This window comes from Poecilia reticulata, linkage group LG5, assembly GCF_000633615.1.
Source record: "Poecilia reticulata strain Guanapo linkage group LG5, Guppy_female_1.0+MT, whole genome shotgun sequence".
NCBI classification, from domain to species: domain Eukaryota; kingdom Metazoa; phylum Chordata; class Actinopteri; order Cyprinodontiformes; family Poeciliidae; genus Poecilia; species Poecilia reticulata.
In genome coordinates, this window is record NC_024335.1 from 4,551,380 (window position 1) to 4,560,850 (window position 9,471).

Consider the following 9,471-nt stretch of genomic DNA (forward strand, 5'->3'; position numbering starts at 1 on the left):
TATATATATATATATAATATATAAAATGTCATCTTAAAATATTAAAACAATAACTAGAAGTGTTACTTTATTTTTGTTGGGTATCCTCAAACAACTCAGCTCTAATACTCATTGAAAGCAGGTTTTGGGTCACAATAGATATTGAGATTAATGATCTCCTTGCACAAGAACAAAAAAAAAGGAACCCAAATTGTTTACACAAATAATTTGTCAAGGTTGCTTGCAGACTAATAGCTCCCATTATAAACGGAATCTCTCTGTTTGTGGTAGATTAGCTCTAAGGAAGCATTTGTTTGCTGCTGATGCATGTAATTTGTAAATTTTCTTGCTGCTCACTTGATTGATTGGGGTCCATTAAAAGTATCAATTTACCTTTCAATATTGCTTTTTCTGGCAATCTTTTTATGCAATTAACTGGCAGGATCCTTATCAGAACTCAGCTTGCAGCTATAGTGTAACATGCTCTGATATAGCTTGGTCTTAGATACACAGCCTGAGATTAATATATATGAAAGCAGGTTGCAAATAGTTTGATTATATTTAGCATTTTCTCTGGTTTTCTTTAAAATCTTAAAGCATGTAAGAGTTGTGTTTTTGTAAAGCGGAGATTTCTGCACGTTTTCCTCCTCCACTTCAATTGTTGTCATCATTGTTATATTAGACACTCTTATACAGTACTATACATAAATCTACAATTTAAAGCAATCAGGCTCAAACACAAACCACAACCTCTCCAAATTCTCTCAGAATACACGACTAAGGCCCCATTTGGTGGCATCATCTCATTAAGACAGTACTGCTGCTACCACATTTCTTCACACAGCATCCAGGATCCATAAATGCTGCCATCAAAGTTATCAATCACCATAATCTCATCACTAATGGTTCGTGCATACTTGAAATGACATTTTGCACAATACGGAGAGGACTGCTTCCCTTATGGGCCCCACAATACCTCTTCAAAACCTTGCATAGACCATTCATGATCTATCCCATTTTTATTGTGGTGAGGTATACAAATACAGGCATTTAATACGTTATGCTTCTTACTTTAACTACTCCTTTCTCTATATTTTGCAGAAAGAAATGCATTCACCATATTTATAAACAGTTATGTTTTTTAGGCCCACATTTCTATATTTATTTTTAATTGACTTGAAATGTATTAAAACTCATGTTTCTATATTGGTCTGATGTAATATTCTAATCCAAAATGTGTTTTCATTGGCTATAAGCAAAAAATCATAATATTTATCAGAATTAAAAGAAACATCAGTCTGTGTGTGATTAAAATATTTCATTTACTTCACTTAGTTAACTGATGTACTGAAATAAATGTACTTTTCTGTGATACTCTAATTTAGCAAATAGTTTATATGGCACATAGTCACTTTTATGCACAACTAAACAAATGTCAGTGATAATGGAACACTTTTCGAAATATCCAGAATATGTACAACACATTTTGCACTTAGTCATTTGCAAAGTAAAATTGTAGCCAGAGAGCTTGTTGTTCTCACACAGCTTTTATTTTTGTAGATGTCAAATTGTTTCAGGCATTGTGACAGACTACTTCCCTCGGCCCTAACAACTAATTTCCAAACCTAACCTCAGTTGGCCCTCACCAGTCCCAGCAGGCTGTCTCTTTCTCTTTGTTCTAGTTTCCGATACAATCGAGTCACCACTTTATTCTTCTCTTTTAAACCGAGAAACTACACGGACTGTTCCCAGCTGAAAAACCAAATCTCTAGTGATGGGTCAGCTCAGTTGGCTTTATCAGACTCTGTTCAGATCACTGACGTGGTTTTCGCTGTCGAGTCAGTGTGTAGGAGTTAACGAGGAGGAATAAATCTTAATGAAACCACAATCCCATAGAGAAACGAGAAAGATAATGCTGCAATATAATAAAAAAAAAATCCAAAAGAATGTTTAAGCAAAGAGGGATTATTATCCTTTGCAGTTAAATTGACAGCATTAGTATTCTTGTTGAGGTTGAGACACAGAATTCAAATTAGACCCAACAAGATAAGCAATATAAATGTCCGTCCATTCAGGCACAGTACAATGTGTGATATTTAAGCAAGAATTTTAACACTTTTGAAAATTTGAAGCCAACTTTTACAAAAGAAACTAGGGGAACAAGTACTGCGTATATTTGCCCTGTTATCTCTCATGTCTTTAACTCACAAGGGAGCAAAGCGGTATAGCGCATCGCTGGATGAAATGCTGGTTTTCATCTGAAGTTATTGCAGCAGCCTATGCTGGTAAAAGTTAAAATACCTTCATGATTCTCAAAGCCCATCCTGCTTTGATGTTGAGAGCCACAAAGTTGATGTTTTTTTCTGGTTGCAAAATGTGAAATCAGGTGAATGTGTTGCAAGTGGACTTTTACATCAGGGAACATTTTGCTTGAACGAACCCAGACAAATTACAAGAGGCACAATGTACTTAAAAACACCAAACATCAAAAGAGAAAGAAGTGGCGAGATTAACAGAAAAATATTTGATTCTAAATCAAAAGTGCCGACTTTATTTGCACAGCTCACGTAGTTTGACAAAGTTAAGTGGGAAGCCAAATCCAGCACATTTTCAGATAATCTGACTGAAACGAGCTAAAGATACTAAAACAAAAAGAGTCAGCAGAAAGAGCATAAATTGAAACCGGTAGAATCAGTCCTGCCTCTGGCTTTTCTTACCCCTGCAGTGGGAGAGGTGTCTGTTTCCAATCAGCAGACCATGGCAGGATGATTCCTGCTTTCCTTCGTTCAGGTTTTTGCTTGATTTTATCTGCTACAGCCTGGAGGTGCTGAGGTGCCTGACAAACATGGTAAGTTTTTCTGTTAAATAAACATGGCGTCTGTCCATTGTTATGACTGGGTTAACATTTTCAGGTACATGATGACTGGAGGCGCTGATCAACGTGCCAGAGTAACCTTTGCGTGTCAAGGTGATTAGTTTCTCATTCAGTGAGACTCCAGTCTCAGGACACATCAGCAGTGGAACAAATGTGCTTAAGGAAAAACGCAGGCCATTTCTCTCCTGCAGAACGAGGGATATATTTGGATTGAAAGAAAGAAATCTTCCTGCAGGCTCTAAACCCAAAAAACTTTATTTTCAAGCTGTTTCTTGTCTGAAGACTTTGAAAAGTTATGGGCACGGCAAGAAATGTTGGCCATGATTTGATATTGGACTGAGGAGTGTGCCAGGAAAATGCTCACCTTTAGATTAATAAAGTTATTATTATTGTGCTTTTTTTTTTTTTCAAATTCTTTCTCTCGTCCAGTTCACTTTCCGCTCTCCTGACAACCTCCAACATACAGCTGCTTTCCATAACCAAAAACTCAGATGGAATCAGTGCATGCCACCTGACCTGATGAAAGGCAGCAGGCCGATATGAAGAAAGCCACTTGTGGTGAACAGAAAGGAACATTTATATTTTTAAAGAAATATCTTGTAAGTATTTTAAGTATTCATGAAATCAGATCAGAAGGACAATTTAATGTTTCTCTGAAGAAGTTGTCAGTGTTTCCTTGTCTTTACCTCCATTCATCTTCAAAGCTGACCAACTTTCCTGACTGCATGTTTCTCCATGGGGATACTGTGTTCAGAGTGATAGTTTTCCTTTGGACAGTCATCTTTGGTTTATGACATACAATTAAACTAACATTAACATATTAACTTATAGCTGTAATGTGATAAAAAGTCTGCAATGCAATGCATGGTGCATATTTGCGATTAGTTTAACATGCTTTCTGATCAAATTAAAGACCATATTCAGAAATTGTTATTATGACGAATCAGCATTTTTATGATTTATAAAAGTGAGGCTGCGGCATGTCTATACATTGTGGTGTTTCCCACAGTTTGGATCATATTTTCTCTGTTTGTTGTCCAAGTGTGCACATTTGAATCAGCTGCAGGTTAAATTCTCCCAAATGTATACTTCAGTTTCGTAAAATGAGGAAATAAGAAACACCTTTGAGAAAAAAAAAGATTTGATCTTCAATTTAAAGTGAGCTGTGCTGGTCATCCTGGAAACTATCAAAAGATTCCAGGCAAAATACAGCAGAAAGCAAAATGAAAAACGACTTCCTGAGAGATAAGACAGGAACAACTGAAATAAGCAGTGACTGTTATAATGCTCAGCACAAGCCATGTTTCCAGTATCTCAGGCTTAATAAAGGTCCTGTCTATAATTGACTACCTATTTTTTAAAGTTATTATTCAACATATTTTTAGTCTGCCTTCTGGTATTTATTTGTTGATTGAAGATATAAAAGATGAAACACACCTTATCTAATTGATATTTTCTAAAATCTACTCAGTGTTATCATTTGGAGTGTGCTTTTAAGCATCTGTATGTCTGTTTTTGACCTCTGGAAAAGGCTTTTTTATTTCTCTCATTTGTATGAAAGTGCTGTACAAGTAAAGCTGGATTTATTGATTGATGTTTTGAAGAAAAACTGGTAAATCCGAAGAGTAATGTCAACATAATGAGGCGTTATTAATATGTTCTCTTTCATTTCATAACACAACAGAAGAATACAGAAACAGAAGGTGTGAAGATGTACAAGACATGGGAGAGCACAGTGGATCCTAGCTGAAACAATATTTATCAGGTATTTATCACTATCATTACCCTGTTTTCTCTATAATACCTCCTATTTATTAAAATGAGTTCTCCAGGACGCAGCTCACAAAATAGTTTATTGTCACCAAAGATTGTGATTTGACATGGATAGAGTTTCATAAACCCTACGAGTCGTTTGAGTCTTTGCTAAATTAAACTGCTGAGTGCTTCCCTTGTATCAATTTCATGGATATCAACTTTCTGCGTGCGATATGAGATACAGATGTTGCGTGGCTTTCCCACATTTGAGGAGCAGTGCGTCACATATGAAACAGTGAATCAGGGGATTATTTGTTTGCTTAGCCTCTGCTCTTCCTGTGGAACAGCGGTAGGCAGTCACAGAGGACGGTGCCATCAGGACGCAACGGTCTCATGGGTGAGAGAAGCCAAGGATGGACGGATTGGACTTGTTTAGAGATCAGGAGATTCTGCATTCCTGACCTTATTAAAAGTTAAACTGTGAAAACATCAGCGTGAATTAACTGCTTAGGGCGCTGAATCTTCAAATGAAAAAGCAATAAAAACAATCAGATAAAACGTTGACAGGTGAAGCGGCTGTCAGCGGTTCTTTATAATGGAGGCAAACGATGGATCTGGAACACGTGGCAAAGCAGGTGAACAATCAAAAGGCTATAGTATGAAAATCTAAGAGGCTCCCACATGGACAAACGCTATTATTACATAATGCCCCTTTTCAATAGGTTAGCATTTATAAAAGGTGGTCCAAAAGCCACTGACCTTTAACCTTCTTGGAGCTGCAGTCTCCAACCAACTGTCTCCTCACAGAGCATCTCTGCTCAGCTCCTCCAGACTAGCAGCAGCAATTAGCAAACATCTGGTGGAAATGTGAGTGTACTGAGCTTATCATACAAGCTGCTTTTCTTGAAATCTGAATGTTAGCCATAACATAAGGGCACTGTAATTGCAGATAGTAACTAGTTACAATTACTTAAGTAACTTTTCGGACAAAAAATGCTTTCTGGAGTAGGTTTAAGCACATTTACTGATAAGTGTTGTTACTCTTATTTCAGTAAAATTTGTGAATACCCACTGTGAGTAACTTCACTGATAGAAAAACAGACTTGTTTTAATCAAATGCATCAGACAAAAACCTACAGGTTACTTCATAGTGATGCTTCTGATTTGTTCACAAGATCTGGTGTTTAAATATCGTTTTCCATTTCTTCCATCTCTCTTTCTGAGAGTTATGTTTTTATTTGCAAACACAATAGTTTTACAGAAAACCTTCCAATATATATATTTTAGTCACCATGATAGAAGTTCTTCTGGACATGAAATGGTTTTAATGGTAATCTGTCTGTTATGGTGTCAATAAATAATACAACTTTATTGAAGTACAACACATATTTTTTTGGGGGAAGTATGGATGTTCTCCTCTTGAATCAGGGTGTTTTCTACTCTTGCTTTCTCCCAAAAACATGAATGTTTGATTTATTTGAGGCTCTATAATGTGAGTACGTGGTTATTTGTCTTTATGTTATATGTGAACGCAGTCTTTCCAAAACTAATCAAGACAGCTGACCTCTTTGTCACGGTTTCGTTCGATTAACTTAATACACCCAGCAGGTAAATTCACTTATTTTAACAACCACTATGGAAAACCTGATGACATGTGAATTACAGCTGCTGTTAATCTCAGCCCCTGAACCTTAATGTATTTTTTACATTAACTGTACAACCACAATATCTGAGGATTTTTTTTTCTTCTTTGGAAAAGTTTATATTTCCCTGTAGATTAAAATAATTCATGGTTCTTCTCACATTGAGGTTCAAAGAAAAATAAATAAATAAAAGGCACGTCCAAATATTTTCATGCATCTGCTACAATAACATACACCAAGTTATTTTCCAGCTTTGGTGTTCATGGCAGGAAATTCAGATCATGTCAGGCTCCCAACAGGTCAACAAGAAAACGTAACGCAAAGTTTTGATCCAATTTACGGAAAATCGAAAATAATAAAAAACAAATGCATCAAAGCTAAAATAAGCACGCAAGAGGGAATCCTTGCAAACACGACCAACCCCTGTGTAAATATTTACAATCTGGTACCAGGATTTGGAGGCAGAAACTTTGTAGTCTTCTTCTTTGTTCCTCCTCTGAACCGTCAAACACATGCAGTCATCGAGTAAACCGTCCTCCAGTGAAACTAAGCACACGGCACTCGTTGCAGTGTGAGACGGCTGCAGGTGCTGTCCTCTGATCATGTCTGACTTAATCAGAGTAATCCAAATAATCTGAACTAGGCCTTCTGGAAAACACTGCAAATGGCAAAAGTACTAATGGCTTCGGAAACTTTTCCAGATTTGGTCACAGAGCCACAAACTTTGATGTGTTTCACTGGAATTTTATGTGATTTTCCTATGGAAGGAAAATGTCTTGTAGCAAACATTCAACTGTACTTCTTAAAGCTTTCAACGATTCTATTCATTTTTACATAAAGGCCAGATTTGTGGAGTGGACGTCTTAATACTTTTCCCATTTTCCCACCTGAGCTGTGGCTCCCTGCAGCTCCTACAGAGATGCAGTGGCTCTCTGTTCAATACGTATCCCCTGTTAGTTAGGCGGACAGTCATGTTTTGCTACAGTTGAAGTTGTACCACACTGTTTCTGTTTTGTGATGATATAGCTGAAGCTTAAGATACTGTTGTATAATCTAATTTTGATTTAAACTTCTCTGCATCTTTATCCCTGACCTTCCTGCTGTATTCCTTGAATTTCACTATGTTGATTCACTAAACTAACAAAATTGAGGCCAATCTGAGGCCTTCGCCAAACAAGTAAGTACTTGTACTTACAAGTACTTCGTTACTGTACTTAAGTACAATTTTYGTGTATCTGTACTTTACTTAAGTAGATTTAATAATGGGGACTTTCTACTTTTACTCCACTACATTTTACAGTAAGTATCTGTACTTTCTACTTCACTACATTTCTACAAAACTGTCGCGTTACTCGCTACAGCCAAGTCTTTTTTTTTTTTACATCCAAGTCGCGTTGCTCTTTTTTCCGTTGAAATGTGAAGTTCAGGGTCTTAAGGTGGCGCCGTAAAATCCAAGCAATAACGTGACTTACGTATCTGTTGTCACCCATCCGCTCCCCCTTTACTCGCACGCGCAGCTCCAGACATGCGCAGTGGTTTCCTCTGAGCGAGAGAATATGTCTGTCTAATCGACAGTAATATAATAGCGCTGCATAAATTGATATGGCGACATGTAAAAKCAGCAGCGCTTCGCTTTCACAGACGGTGGGGACTTCGTCCAACTTTTATTGTCACTCCAAAGGAAAGCTTAAAGAAAGGTAAGATCTGACACATATGTTGCATTTGCGATGAAAAAAAGTTGTCACTCATGCGCTGAATTATTGAGTGGAGGTGTTGACTGAGGTGTCACATATATGGGACAACACTGGTACCAAAGTGCAATATAGTGATATTCAGGAACGATCCGATTCTTCTGGATGGATCTTTACTGATTAAATTTATTTCAGCTCTAAGTGTTTAATATCTAGGTGTTTAATGGGAATGTGGATCTTTCAGATCAATTTGAGAAGTAATTTTGATAGGTAAAATTAAATTTTTTTGTGTCACGTAGCACGGGGTGCTGATTTGGTCTCGGGTAGGTGGTCTTGACTACAACTCTGCTACTGGCTCCTTGGTTGCCTGCACCCCCTCCCCCCACCTTCTTTCCATCCCCTTTCTGTTGGATTTCTTTAAAAATAAATGCCACTAGTGGCAAAAAAAAGTGAAGTTCATGCTATATTAGGACAGGASACAAGATGTTTCCATCCCTGAAGTTATGATGCATAGAATCACATATCTAAATCTAAACTATGTTACAGAGTAAACACAATAAAAACATGCTTTATCTGTGGCATTGTTCATTAAAATGGCACATTTCTGATGTATTAAAATTAAATACTATCGGCACACTTAATGATATTAGGGATTAGGTTATGCGTTCAGCAAGTACTTTTACTTTTAATACTTAAGTATTTTTAAAAGCCAGTACTTTTTTACTTTTACTTATGTACAAATGTTAATGTGGTAGTTTTACTTTTACTTGAGTACATTTTTGTCTGTGTATTTGTACTTTTACTTAAGTACATTTTTTGAGTACTTTCTCCACCACTGATATTTACTGCTTAGGTGACTGGTTTGGGTACTGTAGCACCTCACAATTTTTGGATTTTTATTTCTAAAATCATTTTTCCCTTTTCCTTCCATTTGCTGTAAAATACATAACAGCTTGAGGTTATGAGAAAATAAAAAAAATAAAAAAAGTAAGTTATATGAATACTTCTGCAAGCTTCTGTGGTACAGTGGCTTCAATTTAGGGATTAGGGAAGTCATGGAGGAATGGAAAATAAACCAGCATTTCTCAGTACATTTTTCCATGTTAATTTCACCCCTTTATGCTATTAGAGCCCCGAAGAGGGGATGGCAGTTTGTTTACATGTTAAATAATCAAGTCTTTAATCCCCAGATTTAAACTTTTGTTCTGCATTTTAACTATGACGATAGCAAATCCTCTAGGGGACAACAATCTCTTCCATTGCAGCGTGGTTCTGATTAGCTGAGAGACTTTGGGGTGCTGTTCAGTGTCCAGATTTGTTTGTATAGGTCTATAGGGCACAACTGGAAAAAGTGATTACATTTGTTTAGTTTTGAAATGACCCCCCGCTTTGTGGGTGGAAGACTCAGCAAAAGGCAGCACACCAGGAACTAAAAATATCTTGCGAATCTGTTTATGGTTGAAGGATTGCATTCTAATTGGAGGAGATTGCATAAATCAGAGTGGGCTTTTCCTTTGATCTGACTAAC